Raw genomic sequence first — 25,579 nt, forward strand, 5'->3', positions numbered from 1 at the left:
CATCGCTTTACAGGACTCATCCTGTAAGTGTATCACCAATACTATCTGTGCTTATTATTATATTAATTGGCTTAAAGCATTACACTTAGAGAAAACAGAGAAAACAACTCTAATTTTATAACTTGTACTCTTTCCTTTGTCACATCATTAAAAATATGCATTATATACTTGCTAGGTATGAAAGTGTTAATCCACGTTTTTGGTTCATCTAAGAGAGGAGCCAGCAATCACAATTATATTAATTTTTTATCTTTTCCAATCGAGTTAAAACAGTGCTTTGAATAATGCTTATAAAAACAAGAGCTACAGTAATCTTAGATATACATTATTTCTCCCCCCCACCACAGTCTTTCTTATGATTGTTGAAGAATGAAAAGATCTTATGATATAAGAAGCACCAGTCTTATTTGTTATCTGTGACATAAATGATATTCAGTATATACAGCTAAACCACCGGGTTGGTCTAGTGGTGGTCCAACTATAACTACAACGCGTCTTCCAAAATCAGCCGATTTGGAAGTAGAGTTCCAGAGTTCAAGTCCTAGTAAGGGCAGTTACTTTTATACGGATTTGAATACTAGATCGTAGATATCGTATTCTTTGGTGGTTTGGTTTTAATTAACCACACATCTGAGGAATGGTCGAACTGAGATTATACAAGACTACGCTTCATTTACACTCATACATATCATCTAATACCTGAACGGTAATTCCCGGAAGCCAAACATGAAAAGAAAGAAAGTATGTACAGCTATACAGCTACTGCTCATCGTTTCACTGTTAAGGTGTCACTATAGGGTTGGATATCAACTGTTATAGTGATGTAATAAACTATATACCGCTGCTATTTTAAAAAAAAAATTATTTGAATAAAAATTTTCTTAATAATAATTTTAAGAACGACAGATTATTCAACTGATGAAGAAGGCTAAAAAAAGGCTAAAAGTAACTACTTCACACCTTACTTTTGTTGGTAAACCTGGAATAGGATGTTTTATTAGAGAATTCTATTTCCGTTTTTTTTTGGAGTTCCACTCATATATTCTTTTTAAAAAATGTAAGAAAAACAAACATTCAGATAGTAATGTTTTTACAGATCGTAGATGATACTTTTATTATTCATATGCAAAGTGTAATAAAATAAAAGAGAAAATAAATGCATTACAAAATGAAATCTTCTTTTTCATAATAGTCACAGATGTAGCTTTTGTATTTCAGTGTGTAGAAGAACAAAAGGAAGAAATTATTTTCATTTTAATTCATTTACGTACTCGGTTACTTCAGGGAATAATGTTATCTCTGTCTCCTACACATTTGTATTCCTTTCTCAAGTACAGAAATCTCTGAATTATCTTTTATGTTAAGCCTATTCTCAGTACACACTAAGACAGTTTTCATGGTGTTATACGTTTTGTATATGTATATGCTAATTTTTATAATGTTACTGCTACATTAATAACTTTCGACAAAAACTATACTTTTGCAAACATAAATTATTCAAACAAAATTGAATGTCTCCTTTAAAAGGTTAGTTATACTTTTCTTGGTTTTAATATTACAACTAATAGATAAAAGGACTTCTCTCCGTCAAACTTCTGCTTCCTCATCAATGAATGGAAGTAATTTTCGACGGTTCAAATTAAAAATAAAAAATATTTTTAACATTCTATATTTATGGATGTTTATACGAGTAAATGTTATGTACTTAAAGACAAAATACTTTCTCACAGCTATGTTAATTGCTTATTAAATATTATTAAAAAGTATAAATCCACCTTACCACAATTAATTTTGAACTTTTCAAGATCTTTCAGTCCTTAGACCTTCGTCAGGAGATTAAAATATCATATGAAAATATTAAGCAGTCATGACTGATTGCTAGTTATCAGTATAGTGATTGAAATTTACAGTGTAATCTGGTGGAATAAAATAAAATCAACGGGAACCATGTTGTACGAATGATATGTTGAATTATTATCTCTGTATATCTATACTTAGAGCGTGTTTAAACAATTTATCATTTTTAAAACATTTTTGCTTATTAATTAGTTTTTTTTTTTACTGTAAATGTGATATTTTTTTAAAATAAGATAGATTTATAATAATTATAAGATATGTCTAGAATTTTCATAAAGGTATTTGCGATGTATGTTTGACCTTTATCTAATATAATATGTATGTTTAGCGAATTTATAGTTTTCTCGTTTATTGTTTTTGATACTATCCATGTGTGGCTTTTGCACGTATAGAGAATTTACGATTGGTCATACCAATATACGAGGTCTGTTTAAAAAATACGTAGACTAACGTCATAAAACAAAATGTACTTTATTTAGAAGTTACTTGTGTTGGGTCTCCTTCAAAGTACTCTTCTCCACGACGCACGTACTTATCCCGACGGTGTTTCCACTTTTGGAAACAGTCTTGGAACGCTTCTTCTGTGATGTTCTTCAATTCCTTCGTCGCATTTGCCTTAATCTCGGGAATTGTCTCAAATTTTCTTTCTTTCAAAAAAACTCACGAATTCTGAGGGCTGAATGGGCTGGAGCACTGTCGTGATGAAAAAACCAGTCACCACTTTTCCACATTTCTGGCCTTTTCCTTCGGATAGCATCCCGAAGACGTTTGAGAACTTCAATGTAGTTAGTCCCTCAGCATCAAAAAAAAATGACATCACCTTCAAACTATAACAAACTTGGCGAGCTTCTTTAAAACGTTCATGTCACTTAAAACACGTCGCACGCTTCATAGCAACGTCGGCGTAAGCCGTTTTGAGCATATCAGAAGTTTCACTCGCAGATTTTCCGAGTAACACAAAATTTCACAGCAACTCTTTGCTCGTTCAAGTCGCTCATTCTAAAATCCGCCAAACGAAAAAAAAACACTTCACAAACAACCGCGTAGCAAAGCGATCAATAATGATATTTGCAATAAAAAACTGCGTTGTAATCAGCTGATCTGTACGAACATGGCGAAGTCAAGCGGATTTGACTAGAACCAACTGGACTCGAGCAATTCTAACAGTTTAAGTATTTCTTGAACAGACCTCGTATATCATGTTACAATGTTTAATTTTTTAAGTTTTTAATATGATATTTTAATCTCCTGACTATGGTCTAAGGACTGAAAGATCTTGAGAAGTTCAAAATTAATTGCTGGTAAGGTAGTTTGAACTTTTTAATAATATTTAATAACTTATTAATATATCAGCTATAACCATGTTTAAGAAATTGTTTATGTTAATTGCATGCTGAAAAACTTGAAACCTGCTCTTGGTATTTCTTAATACTAATTATGTTTGAGATCTAATGCTAGGTCAGGTTGTAAAGAGATGAAATTTTTGATATAAAGTTATTGTAATCTGACTTAGAATAAAAATAAACATAATATATAATGATCAAAATTAATTAAGGTAATACGTGATAATTGCTTTACATTAAACAGACAATAGTAATTTGATTATATATGTTCATTGTATATAAATATATATAATTTGGTGCATATGAATACGTAACAAAAAAGTTATTTGAACATCTCATTTACTTAGATGAATAATTCAAACAAACATGTTTGATTATTAAATTTACCTGTGTAAATTGCTGTGTAAAAATGCTGTCGTTAGAATACGAGAGAGATATTTCACACGTGTCTGATAGTATATATAAGTACATTGTTTTATATAATTCGATCGTATATTTTTTTTTAACGAACTTTCCCAGCTATAACTGCAACGGGAAAGTATATGGATTGGTAAAAAAAGTCCTTATTACGTTTTGTGGCTTAAGGAGACGATTAAAAAAAATTGAATTGTAAATAATTTCTGTAAAATAAATTCTATTCTAATACTTCCAAGTCCAAAAAATATGTTTTTGTCTGAGGTTCTGCTTATGTACGTTCGCTTGTTAGTCTCCATTTGGCCTTATAACTCTAGACGCCGTTGACCAATTTACTTCAAACTTAGTACGTTTAATTTATTATTTATTTTCTTCTGATTATTTCCCCCCTTATATTAGTTTTTCTTATGGACATTTACTTCTTTCGGGGTGAAAGAATATAACAATTTTTTTGTACAAATATGAGACGCTGTTGAAAGTGTTTTGGCCGAAATAAAATTTTAAGTCTTTACTGGGGGGCTTGAAAAAATATTTCTTAAAAAAGTTGAAATTGTTTTTTTATGAAGATCACAGATTACCAAATTTCTTTTTAATATTCACTCCCTCCCTAAAAATTACTGTAAAGTAATTTTTTTTTCCGTATCTTATTTTAGGAAAGGAGTTAATGTATATTTTTGTATCTATATTTTCTAAATTAGTAATCCTTTAAACCGCTATAAAAAGTTTTTGCCTCGTGTATTCCAATGATTTGTGGTAAGAAAAGATATTTTTTTAATTAAAAATAAATTAATCTACTTTAAATTTAAATCCATCTAGTAAGTTACCACCCCTTGAATTTAGAATATAAAAATTATCATTTTTTGATAGCCGTCTTTAATGGCTTGAAAAAAAAGATTAGTTATAAATGTTCATCTCCTTCCTAAAAATTACACCTTGTTTAGAAGTATGTCTGTATCTTTTTATTTTTTAAACAATTTTAAATATTGTTTTTTAATTTATTATCACCACTTAAGGATTATTTTGTGAAAAATTAATTTTATCCGAATGCTTCCCCTTCAGTACTGGACCCTACAAAACGAAAATTTCTTTTTTTCCGCAATTTCAAATTTTTAATGTTCAAAACGTACTTTTTATTTATTTATTTGATTTCGTACCATAAAATTAGAAATAAATATTTCTGCACAAAAATGTGAAAAAAATTCATAATTCTGGATTGCTTTCAATAAAATGGAATTATTTACACGACTGACCAAAAAGGAGTGTAATTTATTTAGAGTGTGTGTTTGTATGTTCAAAAGTGAAAAAAAATTATACTATACACAAAATTGTCACTCGCATGCTCTTTAATTACCCTATATTAAGTAGCAGTGTTTGTCACCCGCACGCCTAACGCGTTCAGAATGCGTTCATTTGAAATCAAATGCTAATTTTAAAAGTCGTGATCAAAAATTTCCAATTTCGACCGCTAGGTGGTGAACTTTTATAATTTTTTTTTGCAGTCCTGTTTTTTAACAGATTTATAACTTGTTTATCATAAAGCTAAAAATTAAATAGAACTATAAAAATTAAATTAAAATGATTAAATTTAATTTTTATTGCTCTATTTAATTAATATTTTTATAATAAAATATTTCCTTTCTATTCCAGGCTACGCAGATCAAGTTTTCATATCATTGCCGACTAATTTTTTTTAACGAGTGAATATCAAATCAGTTCTAATTTTAAGATGCAAATTGAAATCGTTTATCTGTTAAGCAATGCTGCAAAATATTTTTTTTAATTTTTATTATTTTTTTTTTATTAAGATATAGCACTACCATTAAAATCAGATGCCCAATGATTTTATGATTAACGATGAATGAGAGTTACTTGAAATAAAATAATAGTAATTATTCCTATAATAATAGTAGTTATATTCCTATAAATGGATGATAGTGAAATTAATCACAATATATTAATTAATATCTCGCACGAAAGTTATGCTTGCTTTTTAAGTCGATTTCATAAGAAAGCTACCTATTGTAATCGGTACCATGATTCGACTTCCGGAAAATTTCGACATATCTTCCCGTTTCACATCCACCAGACTCCAAAACCAGCATCAGTACAAAAGTTTATACACACATTTATATATATATATATATATATATATATATATATATATAACTTTCTTGTGAAGAGAATAACTGCCACGCCATAATTTTCCGCCAGTCACTTTCAAATTTTTACGTAAAATTCAACGACCCAAACTCTTGGTCGAGTTTGTTAATGGGCAAAATCGGACCCATTGTGTGTTGAAATGGGAGGGGGGGGATTTCAAGAAAAAAATATCGCTCTAACTTTCTTATTAAGTAAAATATCGAATTCGTTTAAAGTTCCCGCTATTCTTCGGATAAGGGCCTAAAATTTACTTATGTAAGTTTTTTGATATCACCAACCATTTGCCCAGAGGTGAAAAATGGCGTTTTGAAGACAAAAAAAAATCATATCTCCCTTAATAGACACATTATCGAATCTGTTTAAAGTGACCCTTAGTCCTCTAAACATTACCTAATACTTTCGTGTGAAACGATTTTGGTATGACCAACCCTTACGGCAAGGGATGACCAAAATTTCGCTGGAATTGTAAGATGGGGCTTGTCGTATGCTAAACATGCGAAACTTTTTTTCATATGCAATCATTGTCATATTGAGTAAATTTGAAGTTTTTATAAACTTTAAGGTGGAAATATTTTTTATCCCATACTTAGCACCGGTGAAATCCACTTCCGCCTTCCGGCGTTCCGAAAGGGATTTTTTGATTTTTTGTGAATGATCAAGGAAAATAAGGAAGGCGAATATTAAAATGTTTTGGTATCCTTCAAATTATTTATTAAACTCTGCGTATAAAATACTTTGATGAAAGAACAGTTTAAATGTTAAACGTTTAATTCTTTAACTGAATTAGATTAGTTAGGATATCTTAGAAGGCTGATCAAATCACCTTATGATATTGAAGTTTTACTTCTCCTAGAAAATAGTATTTATTCTGAAAAAAATAAGAATCTAATTAGGTAAAGTTTTAATTTATTATTAAGGGAAATTGTGATTTTTTGTGCGAGTGGTTGGCAAGGGCCTTCTGCCTACAAATCATTGTTGTTTTACAAAATTATCCTACAAAGAATGCGTTTCGTTTTGAAAAATAATGATCCCAATTTTTTTTTATCTTTCTTAGTAGACAGCAAGGGGACTTAATATTCCCGCTTGGAAAGAAGTAAGGTAGGATAATCTATAAAATGGTTTAAATTTTAAATGTATTTTTAAATGAAATGGATTGAGTATCATCATATTCAACTTATGAAAAACTACGAGAATCGTCATGAAAAAAATATTATTATGTTACTTCAATAAAATTTTATTGCCTTTCGAGAGAAAAAGCGCCAGGATATTCCACTAGAAGAAAAGTTAATTTCGGTCGGCTATAAAATAAACCCTCTATATATGTTGCGGTTCACCTAATTCCGTAGACATGAAACCACTTTTAAGTAAAAGTACGCATTGTATTTGTATGTAAGTATTTCAATGATACTTGAAAATTATTACAATTTTAAAACGTAATATACTGTAAACTCCTACTGTTTGTTAAATAATAACTTATAAAATAATGTTTTATGTTCTCTTTTTATTTTAAAATAATTTTTCCAAAGAAATTGAATATTATCCATAGTTTGTACGGTTTTATCCTATTTATTTATAGGTATAATGATTTTTTTTTTAATGTTAAAGTTGATCATATTTAAATAGCTTCAGTTATCTATTTATGCGTATGATGGAATAAATTATTATTATATAACCTAACCTGTGATATTACAAAATTGTTATGGATAAAAAGAGTAGCATACTTTTATACTATTTGCCAAAATAACATCACAAAATATTTCACGATTGTTTCTTAGTAAAATTACTAATAATGACTTAAATAAATTAGTAATAATGACTTTTCTTTAAAATTCTCTCGACATATTAAAGGTTTCCTACCCACTTTATTTCAAAAGATGCTTCAACACTTTTTTAAATAAATAAAATCTATATTTGCATTAAAATAATAAAGTATTATTTAATATTTTCTAACACAAGATTTCAAGCTTAGTATTATGAACAAATCATCAACCAGTAGATTAGAGTAGATCATAATCTGTGAAGTTGGGGGCATTCATTAATTTTTTATATAATTTAAATGAATGAAAGTGTTTTCTAAGTTTTCTAAGTTAGTTGAATGGAGTTTGTATAATTTTTATATAGAATTTATGAACTTATTTTAAACAGACATTGCCTAAATGTTTTACTAGGTATGTAGAATTTATAACAGTCTCTTTAGATTTTGTATTTTCCGTTTCTTAATTAAAACATATGGGGACGGTTGTCTACTTTTTTTTGATCCTTTAGAAATATTCCAAAAACAAGCAATTTTGTCACTGGATATATATATATATATATAAATTATAATATTTTTAGAAATAATTCTTTCTTAATTTTAAAATCCTGTAAATCAATGTATAACAGATTGATCAACAGATATTCCTACACTTATGATTAAGCAGAATTGGCTGCTTATTCATAGTCCAAGTGTGGTAACACTAGTAAGAAAAATAATACGGACTATTTATTATCGTATCACTGTCTACATCTGATGGTTTAATTCTTACTCGCATCAAATGTTTGCTGATTGTTAACTTTAGGATTGTTTTGTTATATCCTTTTTTTTTTTTTTAATATCAGCAATTCTGCTTTATTATGATTTATCGGAAATAGACACTGTCGATTACAAGAATATTCGTTTTAAATATATAAAAATGAATGAATATATTTTCAATTACAGAAGTTAAATTAACAAAATAAAAAAAAAGCTGAAAAGCTGAAAAAATTATGTAGTTTATAGTTAATTAAATTGAAATCTGTTTTAAATTTACTTTTTCGTTATTTATTCGGAATAAAAAAAGTAACGGATGATGGTTAACAGAAACATAAAAGTATTTTATATATTTATATATTTTCTCTACAAAAATAACTCAAAATTGTTTTTCTGTTTAAAAAAATTTTCCTTTTTGCATTTAGTATGTTTCTTACATTGTAGCAATTTATGAGTGTAATATAGTGATCATGATACTTATTTATGAACACCAATGAGATACTGTGTATGATTTATCATGTTTTTAAGATGTTTTTTTTTATTGTCTTCAAAGGAAATTTTTATAATGTTCGATAGAGTATATAATTATTTTTCAATAATATTTTATAAAAAATAAATTAAATAAAATTATAAAAGTTTAGCCGATAAAAAAATATTGTTTATATTCTTTGTACTACGACTAATCCTAATTCTGCTTTTACTAAACTATTAGAAACAATTCTGGATGATTGCAGTAGAAAAATGGTATGGTTGAAGAATAGAAACACAGAATGCCCTAAATTAACACTCGTGTCTTTAAGATGTGTGTAGTAAGTGAAAATTATATCATAATTTTAAATATATTGTCACGTGTTCGCGGCTCTTATCAGGATATTGCAAGTTGACAGTTGAAAATGATTATGTAATTACAATTTATTAGTTTAAGAACATAAATAAATTAAGGGAAATCAATAATAACAATGACAATAATAATTATAAACAAATAATAATCATAGTAATCATAACCACAATATTGATAATAATATCAACAATAATAAACAGTGATTGCACACAAAACAGAATTTAAAATGATCGTCAGGATTTATTCACAGATAGATAAATATTGAAAACCAGTATTTTATCCCATTGAAAAAAGACATTAGCATGACCACTAATCTTAACACTTTTAACTACTCGTCTTCTATTAACAACAATAGTACAATAGATAAGACAAGTATAAAGTTCTTTCGCTGCAAATACCTTTGCTGTTCACAAATAAAACTTCCCTAACAATTTATGAATGAAATTTATTTAGTACATTATCTCTTTCACTTCAGTCTCACCGAACCACTTCTTGTTTTTATTTATTCGCATTACATGTGACGCGAACGTTTATGCCCTAGAAATTCACTCATAAATTCGTAAATTGTTAGGGTAGTTTTATTTGTGAACAGCAAAGGTATTTGCAGTAAAAGAACTTCTTTATACTTGTCTTATCTATTGTACTATTGTTGTTAATACAAGACTAGTAGTTAAAAGTGTTAAGATTAGTGGTCACGCTAATTTTTTTTTCAATGGGACAGAATACTGGTTTTCAATATTTATCTATCTGTGAATAAATCCTGACGATCACTTTAAATTCTGTTTTGTATGCAATCGTTGTTGTGTGCACCGTGATTTTATTATATAGTAATATTATAATTAACTGAAAAATAATCTTTTCTCATCAAGTTGGAAAAAAACTTTCTTGAGTTCTGGCAAGTTGGCAAAACATTCTGTTTTCAAACTGCAGTTCCTTTTTTCCTTTGAATATATTTCTAAAAGTTTTAATGTAGTTTATAGTCGAATAATTCTGGAGGGGGTTTTGATTATATATATTGTGTTTAAGGTATTGCTACGTTTAATGCTGATAATAAAAGGTACGTAATATCAGTTTTAGATTGAGGAAGAAGAAACTACAGACTATTTTACAATAATTTATGAAAACTAGGTATTAAAGATATGCACAATTTAAATTTCAACAGAAATAAATATAAAAATCATATAAATTACACGAACAAAAAAAAAAAATAAATTCAAGACTTGACTAGATTTTTATTCAGTTGATTCTATTTTATAAGATTGTTATTCAAAGTACGTAGAATTTGTTATTTTTGAATAGTTGATTTAAAAAATTTATATCATAATTAAACGTTATGAAGAGAGAGGAAAAACTAATAACTTTCTAATATCATTGAATTTTGTTGCTGAATTTATTTGTTGGGTATAATTTTGTATAACCCAGTGTTTTGGTTAGAAAATTTATTTATTTCGCGTGATTGATACTTCTTGAATATTCATAATTTCTTGAGTTAAAGTAGAATTAATAAAACTAGGAGACTGTAAATTCTAAACATTTTTTCTAAATACATTATCTACCCTTACTCTACGAGAAATCGACCGGTTTCCGTGATTACTTTTTATTTGGTGAGTGAAATTTCTCTGCTAGTCCAAACATAATTTTTTTTCCAAATAACGTACGAGATAGAAATAGACGTTATTAAAATTAAAAATCTGATTGCCTCCATAAACATTTTTATTTTATTTTCCTAATGTGTTCTTTGAAATTTGTTCAAGTAGTGAACAATAAGCAATCCCTCCCCCACTAACCAATGAGATGATATGTAAGACATGTAAACAAGATTTAGTCTTGTACAGATCAAGCCGATCATTTCTGAGACGTGGAATTTTCATACGCTACAAAAATTGTCATTCATCTTAGCCTCTGAAGCAATACCTAACGGTGGTTCCGGAAGTAAAAAAAAAAAAATCAACAAAGTACACCGGTATCTACCGTTTAGTTTCAAATCCGTAGAAAAGCAACTAATGTTTACTAAGATTTGAACCTCCGAATTCGAAAATGATCTGTTAAATAACTAGTTTGCGACGAGTTAACCACTAAACCATTTGAAAATGTTTTTATTATTTTCATTATTATCATTTTTAATGTCGAATTATTGCGTAACAACACATAACTAATGTATCAACTACATGTATCAAATACTTTCTGATCGTCAAACTACTTTTGCGTAGAAAAAAAGTTTTGAAAACTTATTATTAAAATAAATTAATCTAAAAAAAAAAATTTATTCTCCGATTCCAATAAGTGTTAAACCGTGTTTGAATCGTTGATTTTTTATGACGTTCTCTTGATTAATTTTCTTCTTCTTATGATGTAATTTTTTAATAAAAATGGTTTTCGGATGGGTAGAGTTTTGTAATAGTATATTTTCCTTAAAAATAAAATTGAAGAAATGTAAAATTAATTAAAACTATTAAGAAAAAAATGTATAAATCGATTAAAAAAAAAGTTTAAAAAAAATGTTTATTCATCTTCATATTTTATTATTTCAAATAGCTATCAAATGAAAGTTCTTGCGATTTTTTTCTTTCTAAATTTATATCACCAAATTTTAATATTTGTTTTTTTTAGAATGAATGCAAAAGATTTGTATAAAAAGAATCAGTATTTTCGACTTTTCAAGAAATTTTTTGTGAAGTGTTTTTTACTTTTTTATGAAGTTATTTTATTCCAATATATTTCCAGGGGAAAAATACAAAAATGTTTTATAAGAAGTTTATTCGTAATATAATAATTTATTTTACAAATGGAACGTACGATGAAATTTTTAATAAATGCGATAAGCAAATTTGTAAACTTGGATTGAAACTACAGTACACCGATAGCATTGTAAACAAAACATGTATTTCCACCCTAGTTACTATAACATGTGTCCTATCTGGGACCGCAGAAATCAGGTTCGAATAAAACTTACTGAATTTGTCAAGTGGCAGTCCGCCGGGGCGGATGGCTGGGCCGTGTCGGGTGTCGCCACAGAGCAGAGCGAGCCACACCATCTGGTGCTGCTCATGCTTCAACGCTTTTCAGCAGCGCGAGCGCCACCGTTCGGTACACAATTACATGCCTCATAAGCTGCACTTTAATTAAAACAAAGAGCTCCTCTCTATACCTCATCTGAATCAAAGGACACCCGACAACAGATTTCAAAATCTCATTATTCCATATTTTAACGTTCGTTTTTATTATTAAATATTGTAATTTTTTTTATTAAAACATAAATTTTACTCGTTAAATGGATTTATGAAATTTTACCGAAGTTTAATGCAAATGTTACATTATAAAAATTAATTACATATTTCATCCGTAAATATTACCATTCGTAAAAAAACAATGTATGGAACGAAATAGAATATAAACAAATAAAAATGGTAACATGTGTTAGAGTTTTTATTGAAATTTAAAATATTTATAAGTGATTTTTATAAAGTAAAAACACGTTTAACGAGATTACCGTAATAAAAAATTGTAACCTTGACAAAAGAATTGTTTTCCAAAATCAGTTATCTAATCCCGAAAATTCAAGATCATGAAATATTTTTTAAAGAAAATAAGTAACAAATGAGATTGAAGACTTAATGATAGCGGAGGGGTGTTGAGTGCGCCATGTGGATCGACATGGACAGCAAAATTGTCAATATTCCTAAGCCCTAGGATCTTCTGTGACTGTATCAAAGTAATCTCCAATATAAGTTTTTCTGATTTCTTTATTTGAGCCTCCAGCACATTTAGTTATTTCTCGAGAAATTTTTTGAGGGCTTACCCTCGAAAAATTACCATCACCTCTACTAATTACCAAATACTTGGGTTTTGGAACATTGCTCTTCAAACTCTTTGCCACTATCTATCACTATCTATCCTTCTATTTTCAAAATCTTTTCTCCACTTCGCCAGAGGCGACGTGTATAAACGGCTGGTTCTAGACGAGGGTGTTTGTGAACCCTCACACTCGAGGCCCCTAAACACCGAAGTTTTCAGGGCACCGACATACATGGGCACCTTAGCTACATGCTTGCCATCGCGGGGGGCGTGTGGACAGCGGAAGGGACTCCGTTACACCTGCAATCACTTCGACTAGCCGCCACATCGCCAGCTATAAAGATGGTGTGAATCTCATTTCCTTAATCATTAAAGTTCTTCAAATCTACAGGTGGCTGAAAATTCAGTCCTTGTATTTTCCCTCTCCGAGGGAAAACATTCGGAATCCCGTTAGCTAGCATTATGAATAGTACATATGTACAGCTGTTTCCGCCCTGGACGTAGAACGTAGATGTTATGTTGTTATTATTATTATAAGTGTCATTTAGTAATTAATTACGATGCAAAATAATAAATAAACCTGCTACATATTTACTACATATTAATTATATAATATAAATTAAATACGTTTTACACTCTCTTACAACCTAAACAGTGAATTACTACACATTTAGACTGTGTCAATTCAACAACACCGTAATACCATATACGATTATTTATTTAAAATTATTACAGAAACAAATTTTAATAGATTGATAAAAATTAATTAATCTTATTTATTTATTTTTTTAATTGATGGCAGAAGCGGTAAGCCTTGTTTTCCACTTCCTAATAGGAAAACAGCCGAAAATGTAAGTCGATTTAAAATGACGAAATTAAAGACAGTTAGATTTCACGATCCAAAAATTTGACATACCTCAATAAAAAATTTAAATAACTTCGAAAATTTCAAACGGGCAATGCTTTTTTTCTTCCTTGTACGAAATAAAGGAAGTATTGTGATCGCGATAAATTTCGGTTTTCAGATTTCAACGAAAATGTCAATTTTGACTATCCCTGAATCCATTTTGACTACTTTCGGCGTGATGTCTGTACGTGCGTACGTATGTATCTCGCATAACTCAAAAACGATTAGCCGTAGGATGTTGAAACTTTGGATTTAGGACTGTTTTAACATCCAAAAAATTTGGATTTTTAACTTTTTCTAACTCCAGTAATAAGCCCTCATTGAGAGCTTTTCAACGATTCATAAGTAGTACATATTTTCATTGGTTCCAGAGTTAAATCCAAATAAAATTTTAATTAATGAAATATTTGGATCTTACAATGCGAAGAAGGCACATCGGTTCAATCCGACTTCATCTCCTTTTTTTTTAATTTAAATGTATTGATTTATTAATATTGTAAAAAAAATTACAATCAATGAAAATTTAATAATAACAATAAAAAAATATGTATGAAAATAAAATCAGAAATTATAAGTGAAATATATTCCAATTTAATGAGTAAATAAAATAAATATTGTCACCTAATCATGCTGATCAGATGATCATTGATGGTCTCTTACCATTGTTGAAAAACTTAAGATTGCTTCATTGTGGTGTAATATTCAATTTAGAGTCTTTCATTACTACACTGTTAATTTCTTATGAAATTTATTGTGATCGGTTGGTTAATTCTTTTTGTCTACCTTTACCGCATTTGTAAGCCACATTTTTTATTAAAATTTTTTTTTTAGATTTTTTGTAATTGTTTTTTACTGAACTAATTTTTTCTGTGCTATCTGACAACACTACTATCAACATGTATGTCACTTACTGAACCTTTAATGATGAGGGGTGATAGAATTAGGTCGTACAATGTAGTTTGTGAATCATTCAGTGCAATATTTAATAAACGTAAGTAACCCTGTTTCAAAAGGTACATATGCAAAAACCATCAAACGATTTGAAGAAAGAGGAAAGATTAATAATAGGGGAAAACTAGGGCGGCCTAAATCTGCCACAAATAATAACAAATCGTTAAAAATTATGGAAGAATTTATTGCACAAAACGCTCCCATCAAACTTGATATATGAAACGTACTTCAAGATAACCCGAAATCGGTTTCCGGGTAACAATTTTGTCATGATAAAAAATCCTGTAGACTGGTAATTATGCATAATCACGGAATTTATCAATTGTACTGTAATATATACAGTTAATATGTGTGGTAAATACATATTAACATTGGAATACAGTGGTATTCCAAAACATTTGTCCTAGAAATCAGAAAGTTTACAAAAGTTACCGATATGCAGTGGCGACTTGCGTATAGGCACTGTGAAACTGCAGCACCCTTATTTCCAATTAATATTATCGATAAAATTTAATATCAGTCTTTTTTTTTCTTTAATTCTTTCTTTGTACTTATAAAATATATATAATCTTTAAGCTTAATGTCAGAAGCCCTCACTCGGTTTATGAAAAAAATACAAAAACCATTGTACGGAACTGTGCGCTTCACAGTTCCAGTGGCGTGGTGTTTGACTATAGTACGCATGTGCACATACGAAACTACACGCGAGGGAGAGAGAGAGATAGAGTGAGAGAGCACTGTCGCTCCCGTAGTGCCAACCCTGGCATGCTGGTGGGAGGTAATTTTTTTTTACTCCACGTGTGTACGGAACGCCTGTTCGTTTCCTTTCCTAGTTTAGTCGGTGGAAGGAATATAAAAGCGGCTTTGAAGTTTTTTTAGTAGCAATCTGAAGATGGCGGAAAGCAAGGGCTCTTTGATTGTCAAATTTGTCCAAAAAACACGCTGGAAGGATGAAAGAGAAGGTAATTAGTAAAAACAAACTATGTATTTGTTTCTGTGTTTAATCATTGAACTAATGTTTTTAAGCGGACATTTTATTAGGTTATTATCCAATAATCCAAAAAAAATATTATCGGTATTGAATTTTATTATTTATTCGGGTAAACCGAATACGGTTTTTAAGCACAATATGCTTAAAAACCGTTTACCATATTCTTGAATGTGATAAAGTATAGAATTAGATTATTATCCTGCTTTCAACTTTTATATGATTCATTTTTATCCGGTTCTTTTGTTTTACAGAAAACTTTAACCTTGTAAAGGGCCAGAAAAAATTTTCTGTAGCAGCAACCCCACTAATTTCAGCTACGAGTCGCCATTGCCGATATACAAGGAATTTTGTGTTGTTTACTTATTAATTTACTTTTTCTACTGAATATTATCATTATTACTTCAGAAAAATTATCTGTGCGACTTAATGTACGGTTTACAAGATACTCTTCAGCGCTACACCGATTAGGGCTGCGACTTGTATGAGGCAACAGCGGATAAACTAAAATCTGTATTAAAATATATATATTACACCTAGAAACAATTTTATGTATGTGTAAACAACAGATTACGTATGCACAACAGATTATGTATGTACAAACAATTCTGGTCACGAAGGAAGAAGAGGGCAGATTCGGGGAGGCGGCTCTACAAGGCTAGGAACAGGACTTATTGATGAGGAATGCTTGCTGTAAGGAAGTAACGGCCATGCGATGCTTGGCAACGGCGCGATCAAGGGATTTTTATTTATTTTATTTTGCTTTATAGAAGTAGGGTGAGGTGCACCCATGTATGAGCGACGGAATGTTATTTATAAAAAAGGGTCAAAGCGGGGTGACGTGCATGGCCAGGGAGGTAGTTTTTTTGCCTACGGTGTTCGGGACCGCCCAAGGGATGGGAGGGGGGTCGGGACTCCTCGATGAATGGCATAAAGATCCCTCAAGCTATGAGTGGGTCGCGAAATGAAGGATGAGCGAAACGCACATCTGAAACTGTTAGAGTAGGAACGGGATCGGTAGCTCCTTAGCGGAAGGGCATATCGGCTATACGGAAGAGAAAGTCGGTGTGTCCTAGGGAAGTTGGGGAGACCCGGTTGGAAAGCCCCAGAAGGGGGCTAGCTAGGGTGGGCAGAGACTGCTGCCATGACATTCCGAGGTGACTGCGTTTTGCTTAACGGCGAGGACCGGGGGTATTGGGGGTATTTAATGGAGAAATAAACAACAGAAAGGAAAATGAGATAAAAGAAATTTCGTTTGAACATATCTGAAGATTTATGTAAGTGACTTGTCTTTGAATTTCTACAATTTGAAACGTTCCTACACGCTCACACTTTCTTAGTAACTTATCCGCAAATAAAGTAAATATGTTTCTATTGTTTATCGGCAGGTAGTATACAACAATGTATTTGTGCATACATCTCGAAAAAAATTAAAATGAAATTGTAAACTGTACCGTAAGAGTCACGCAGATATTTCTTCCGCTCAAGAAACAAAAATTTCTGTAATATATATAAAACTGTTTGTAACAAAATGATACTGATATCAAAAAAGGTAAGACTCTACATTACTGTTATCAAAATCTGGTATTAATTTAGAATTTTGTTTAAAAAACATACATATTAAATAAAATTCTTACCTGCCTGATTTCATTGATAAACAATTAATACCATAAGAATTGTATTATTTCTGCAAATGTAATATATATTACATGTAAATTAAATCGGGCCGGTAAGAGTTCTGTAACAAATCTTTCTATTTTTTGCTTATTATATGGAATACTTAAACAATGTTTATTATATATCTATTATCTACATATATTTAACATGTATTTTTTGTTAAAAAAAATTCTAAATTAATACCGGATTTTGATCATAGAAATATAGTCTTACATTTTTAATATCAGTATCATTTTGTTAAAAACAGTTTTATTTGTATTACAGAAATTTTTTTTTGAGCGGAAGAAATATCTACAAGACTCTTATCGTACGGTTTACAATTTCATTGTAATTTTTTTTAATTAATTTTAAATATACTTTTTAATTAACTTTAATTTAATTAGAAGTGTCTATTTTTTAAACTACTGTTCTTTAAATTTTTTTCACAATCGTACTTTATTTTATTCTTTTTCTTGTTTTACAAATTGTATTTGATTTATAAAAAAAATCATCAAACTAATAAAACTATTTTAGAAAAAGGATAATGTCTGGTATTTAAGTTTGTTTCTGTCCCTGCCTTTTTACAATTCATACACTTTCATGCAATAAGCAAAATATAATTTAGCCCAGTTGCTTGCTATTGAGTACATGAAGATTAAACCAAAAATAATGTGATTTTTGTGTTGATTTCTTTTGGAGTAAAAATACAAATCGAGTTTTATGAATAAGGTATCAAATTCTTTTTCTATGTTCTATGACTAGTGTCGAATGGTTGCTGATTTTTACGTCTTTAATCGTTTGACTGGTTTGAGGTACTTCCTGCAAATTTTTTTTTGTTGTATTTTACCAATCTTTTAACCTTTATATATCTTTTACGTCCTACACAACCAACATTTGTTTCATTTATTATAGGATTTGTCTTTCTTTATGGTTTTTGGTCTCGTTACTTCTTTCTTGGACCAAATTCACTAATTCTGCATGTCTTCCTATATGGTTTACCACCTCCGTTACGCTAATATATCGCTCGTGTCTCATTCTTCATTTTCAATATTCTCTTTCCCAATTCACCTAAAAGTTTTCATTCCGAACTCTTTAAACACATCTTTTTTCAGCTATCTTCTTGAACACTATTTATTCAATTTTTCTTTTTTCTTTTGACTTTGATATTTCAAAATTGTCTACGATTCACTTCATGAAATGCTGCACTTTAAAGAAATGTTTTAAATAATTTCTTTCTAATTCTTAAATTTATATTTATTAAGAGCGGATTAATTCATTTATTATTATTATTTTTTTTTTATAAAATAATTCCTAGTGTGTAGCAAATCAGATTGCTGCTTTTGATAACTTATTTTCTTCGGTGATTCTTTGTAATTTGTTACTTAAATAATAAAATGTAACTTTGATTTATTGTGTTTACTTGTCTGAATATGAACCTCTTTTTTATTCTGCCTATCAAATTCAATTATTTTGTCTATCAAATTTCATATTAGTGTTTTCTTCATTTTATTCTCAAACTTATATTTTCCTCAAGAATGTACCCCGCTATTCATTATTTCTTTTAAACCACTTCTAATTCAAATAAAATCAACAAATCTTGTTTGTATTTATCATTTATTGTTGTTAATTCTCCCTGTAAATTTTCCTTACGTTTCTTTGATGTTTTGTATAGAAATTATAAAACAACTGGGATAATCTTCATCATTATCTTACTTCTTTCTATACGAATTTTCTTTCTCCGTTTTCTATAATTATTCCGAGAAATATAATTTGGGATTTTCTTGATTATTTTACAAATTATAGATAACTGATATTTTGTAAGTTCTGTATTTTAATAATTATTATTTTGTACGTTAAATACCAAAAAAAGCAGGGGCAGATAAATGTGAAGAATACAAAACAATTAGTTTAACTCGTCATGCATCAAAAATCTTAACTAGAATTCTATACAGAAGAATTGAGAGGAGAGTGGAGAAAGTGTTAGGAGAAGACCAATTTGGTTTCAGGAAAAGTATAGGGACAAGGGAAGCAATTTTAGGCCTCAGATTAATAGTAGAAGGAAGATTAAAGAAAAACAAACCGACATACTTGGCGTTTATAGACCTAGAAAAGGCTTTCGATAACGTAGATTGGAATAAAATGTTCAGCATTTTAAAAAAATTAGGGTTCAAATACAGAGATAGAAGAACAATTGCTAACATGTACAGGAACCAAACAGCAACAATAACAATTGAAGAACATAAGAAAGAAGCCCTAATAAGAAAGGGAGACCGACAAGTATGTTCCCTATCTCTGTTACTTTTTAATCTTTACATGGAACTAGCAGTTAATGATGTTAAAGAACAATTTAGATTCGGAATAACAGTACAAGATGAAAAGATAAAGATGCTACGATTTGCTGATGATATAGTAATTCTAGCCGACTGTAAAAAGGATTTAGAAGAAACAATGAACGGCATAGATGAAGTCCTACGCAAGAACTATCGCATGAAAATAAACAAGAACAAAACAAAAGTAATGAAATGTAGTAGAAATAACAAAGATGGAACACTGAATGTGAAAATAGGAGTAGAAAAGATTATGGAGGTAGAAGAATTTTGTTATTTGGGAAGTAGAATTACTAAAGATGGACGAAGCAGGAGCGATATAAAATGCCGAATAGCACAAGCTAAACGAGCCTTCAGTAAGAAATATAATTTGTTTACATCAAAAATTAATTTAAATGTCAGGAAAAGATTTTTGAAAGTGTATGTCTGGAGTGTCGCTTTATATGGAAGTGAAACTTGGACGATCGGATTATCTGAGAAGAAAAGATTAGAGGCTTTTGAAATGCGGTGCTATAGGAGAATGTTAAAAATCAGATGGGTGGATAAAGTGACAAATGAAGAGGTGTTGCGGCAAATAGATGAAGAAAGAAGCATTTGGAAAAATATGGTTAAAAGAAGAGACAGACTTATAGGCCACATACTAAGGCATCCTGGAATAGTCGCTTTAATATTGGAAGGACAGGTAGAAGGAAAAAATTGTGTAGGCAGGCCATGTTTGGAATATGTAAAACAAATTGTTTGGAATGTAGGATGTAGAGGGTATACTGAAATGAAACTACTAGCACTAGATAGGGAATCTTGGAGAGCTGCATCAAACCAGTCAAATGATTGAAGACAAAAAAAAGTTAAATATTCTATTTCATTCTCTTATATAATTATTTTATCAATTCTATAAATGTCGTTATGTTTTAAGTTTTTTAACCTAATCTCTGAAATGCAGAAACTGATTCGTGAGTTCCCATACTTTTCCTAAAATCAAATTAACCTTTATTTATTAAACAGTCTATATTTCATTGTGCTTGTGATAAAATAATTTTTCTTTCTCTTTAATAAGATAAAAATTATTTTTCTTAAAATTATAGTACTTATAATTATAGTACGAATAAATTTTCCACACAATTTGTACAGCCTATTCACTCTTCTGTCTATGCGACAGTACAATAATTCAAATGATATATCGTTGTTTCCAGCAGCTCTAATAGTATTATTTAAATCCTATTCTTAACCAATTACATCATCTTATTCATATCAAATCCTATTTGATCCAATTCCTATTAATAGTTAAATATTATATGATTCTGTAAAATTCAAATTTTTGTACAGAGTCCCTGAAATCATACATTTTTTTTCTCTAATATAACGACTTCTGATGATTTTTTTCTGGATTCATTACAGCCCAGGAGTAAATAACCCTTCTTTTTAATGAATTTTAATGCTTTATGATAGCGAAAAGAGGTCAATAGGAAAAAGAAACGGGAAAAGCATGAAATTAGATGTTGCAGAAGGATGTTGAAACTTTGGCAGGTCAATAAAATACTAAACGAAAATATTTTAAGGCAAATAAATAAACAGAGACGTTTGAGGCGAATGTGTATCGAAAATGAACTGTGTTAGTACACGTTTATTTTAGGTAGTACATTTATTCACATAAGACGTATTCACATACAGGATGGAGCACGAAATTATCCAAAATTTTTTTGGCAATAAATTGTTTAGGTTAATGTATTTTATGTTGGAAGAACCGATAGCAGTTCAATGATGGTTTCGTACACATTTTCTAGCTCAGTGATCGCCCTCATTTAAAACAATACGTAGACTTACGAAAAATTTAATAGTGGTGGTTCAGTATTTGTGAGTAAGCATGAACGGCCTGCCGTTGTTCGTTCTCCACAGAATGTCGAAACTGTCAGACCAGCGCTGCTGAGGCGCCCGGGCAAATCAACAAGAAAAGTAGTAGCTCAATTTGGGATTTTTAAACGATCTGAACAGCGAATTTTAAAAACTGATTTGGATTTATATCCGTACAAAATAACAGTGTTGCCTAAATTAACGATCAGCAACAAACATCAAAAAATGGCATTCGCTGAACGGGCTGTGAACCAAGACGTATTGCTTAATGATGTTTGGTTTTAAGATGAGACACATTTCCACCTAGACGAGGTCGTTAATAAACAAAATATGCATTTTTAAACAGAAAATCCACACGCCCTCATGAAGGGCGTGTGGATTTTCAGTTTAAAAATGGACCATTCTTGGACCGTGATGCAAGGTGCATCACGGTCCAAGAATTACGATACGGGCCGCTATCTAGTGTCACGAGTTAATAGGGCCATTCTTTTTTTAACACATAGTGAACAGTGAACGTTATCTAAACATGCTGCGTAATAATTTTGTTCCTCAGCTTCTTTCAAAAGGGTTTCAATTAAAAAACGAGTGGTTCATCCAGGATGGAACCAGACCGCACACAGTTAATGTTGCTTTAGACTTTCTGCGTGAAAATTTTAACGCAAATCTCATTTCAAACCGATTTCCTAATCGTTTTACTTGTGGACAGATCTGGCCCCCGATCAGTCCTGATTTGAAGCCGTGTGATTATTTTCTTTGGGGATTTCTAAAGGAAAAGATTTTCCTAAAACATCCTTGGAACTTCGAGTGCTGATCATTGAAGCGTGCAATGAGTTAACCAAGGATATGTGTGTATCGTCGAGTTATTTACAACATCGGAGTTTGAGTTGAAGAAGTTGCTAGACGTGATGGTGGTCATATTGAACATGTGATAAGCAGAACGTAATCTCCATGTATATAGCAAACACGATCTATTTTACTTTTTTTATTGCGTTTCAATTAAACATTTTTTAACAAAACCAATTGTAGGATCATTTCGTGCGCCACTCCGAAGATGGATTAAGATAAAGGTTTAGTAAAATTATAGAGGATATAGAGTAGTAAAAACTGGAAAGTTATTAATTAGAATATAAAAAATACATAACTGTGTATGTATGATGCGAAGAATTATGTTGAAATTGAAAGATTAGCGCACGAAAGAATGGAGAAAACCCGTATGCCAGATGATTCAAAGATATATACTCTCTCACTTATAAGCTGCTACCACGTATAAATTTGCTCTTCCCTCACTAACACGGTCTTCTATCCTGTCCTCAGTTATTATGAACTTTTAGCTTAATTTCTCTAAAATCTTTTTTATTTTTCTATCCCTTTAAAATTTTATGCTGTAATTATATAATTTTCTACATTATTACATATTTTCTTCAAATAATCTTTCTGTTCTACCTTATACTTACTAATTATTTGAAATTCTACGCTCAAGCAGGTAATAATAACTTCAATAGGGTCAAAGAAAAATAGTATTTACAGTATAAATTTAGCGCGTTTTATCTATCATACTCTAACGCATCTTAACAAAAAAATCGGATTTGTTAACTTTTATTACTTTCTTTTTATTATAAAATTATTCAACACTACCTTTTTTTAATTTTTTTAGTAAACTAACTACGTAATTAATAAACAAGAATATGAGTTGGATCGTAAGTGTGGATGTGTTAAATTTTGAAGCCTTTTATAAATATTAGTAAAGTTTCCTAATATCGGTGACATCTTTATATGATGTAATAAGAGTTATTTTTTTATTTCCGAATAAATGAAATACTACAATTTCTAATGATTATTCTATTTTACAATCAAAATAAATTAAGATTTCTTAACAATACAATTTACACAACACTACAAATTATAAAAAATTAGGTATCGAGCAATATAATTAATTAATATGAGAGCAAAAATACAACATCAGTTTATTACAAATTTAAAAAAGGGGGAAAAGGGATTTACCATTAACTTATAATGTATTTCCCATTATAGAATCATAGAATTCCATTCAATTGATCCTTTTTTTGATTGTTTCTTATTTTTTATTTAATGAGACGGGCGGGAATAAACTGCTATGATCATGTAGCCCGAAAGTAAATTTTTAGCGTATGAAAAATGTCATGTCTGACCGGGATTTGAACCCAGGACCTCCTGGTGAAAGGCTGAGACGCTACCACTCGCGCATCGGAGGCCGGCATAAGTGGTACATTGTTATATTGCCATATGTCATATTTGACATATATTTGTCATAAACTTCATCAGTCTTTAGAATTTAATTACAATCTGTAATATTTTATATTTCTATCGATCAGGTTTTATAGATTTTTGTATTTTTTTTCTTGTAGTGTAAGATTTTCATTCGTGTTCAAGCTTCTGTAATGAATAGAATGGATTTAAATTGTTTTTAAATTGCTTCTACCTAAAATCAATACGCATTATCATATTTTCCTACATTAATTGATAATTATAAACTTTTCAATGCTATTTTAACAATTTAAACTTCAACTTGCACGTCAATCGTACAAGTTTCAAGTTTTTAAGAATGGGCTATTTAAAAAATCTTTATTTTCTTTTCTTGTTTACTTAACAATATATAGCACAGCACTTCTAGCAAGGCGCTTTTTCCTCTACTTTCAGCAATACTCTACTCCCCTTCGCAAGCGCCTTGGTACAACTGCTCGCCTATACTTCGTTCTTCGTGATATTATTAGTTATTTAGTTGTCCTACTATATTAGAAGTTAAAATAAAAATTTATTATTATAATCAAACAAAAAAAACATAAAAATATATTGAATTATTATTAAATTTTTATGTTATAAAACATAAAAATATATTGAATTATTATTAAATTTGAATCAATTTATTAATTACTGAATTTATGTAATTTAATTTAATATCGTAGCCTTTAATTTCTTTGAAATCGCATGCTTCTTATTTTCTTATATTACTGGTTCATACTTATAAACATAGCAATCCATTTTTGCATTTTCATAAGTTCAACTTGAAGTTAAGATAACTTAAAACGAATCCATCATCTTTAGAGTTATGATAAAAAATCTGATGTGACTTCCACATGTCTTCCTTGTACGCCTATTAAATTACATATACACATTTTTAAAAATTTCATTAATAACTTCGGATATATATTTTTTTATTGTTATTATTGAATTATTTATCGTAATTTTTTTTTTTACAATTAGAGACTAGTAAGTATTAATAAATCAATATATTTAAATTTAAAAAAAGGAGATAAAGTTAGATTCGAACCGATATGCCTTCCCCTTGTAAAATCCAAATATTGCATTAATTATTATTTTTATTTGGGTATAACTCTGGAACCAATGAAAATAAGTACCAGTTATGATATATCGTTAAATGTTCCCAATGAGGGCTTATTACTGCAGTTAAGAAAAAGTCCAAAGTCCATTTTTTTTTTTGCATTTTGGGCATTTTTGGACACTTTTGGTTCAGTGATTGCAATAAAAATGGGAGGTGCACAACTAGATGTTACAACAGTCCTAAATACAAAATTTCATCATGGAACGGCTAATCGTCTTTCAGTTATGCGAGATACATACGCACGTATAGACGTCACGCCGAAACTATTAAAAATGGATTCAGGGATGAACAAAATGAATATTTCTGAAAACCGAAATTTTTCGCAATCACAATACTTCCTTTACTTTGTACAAGGAAGTAAAAAGTATTCCCAATCTGTTTTTTTTATTTACTTCTAAAAATAGATTAAAATAATTTAAAAATGGGTACTTACATATTAACGCCACCGCAGCTACAGCTTTATTTAAAAACAAAGTAGTCAATCGGATTTGGCTGGAAAATGGGCCGATATAGAGTTTAACATAGATTCAAAACAGTCTCTCTTTATTAATTTTAATAAATGGTTATTTATTTTATAAATATAATTGAACCAAACTTAACCTAC

Source organism: Lycorma delicatula, chromosome 3 (genome assembly GCF_047948215.1).
Source record: "Lycorma delicatula isolate Av1 chromosome 3, ASM4794821v1, whole genome shotgun sequence".
NCBI classification, from domain to species: Eukaryota; Metazoa; Arthropoda; class Insecta; order Hemiptera; family Fulgoridae; genus Lycorma; species Lycorma delicatula.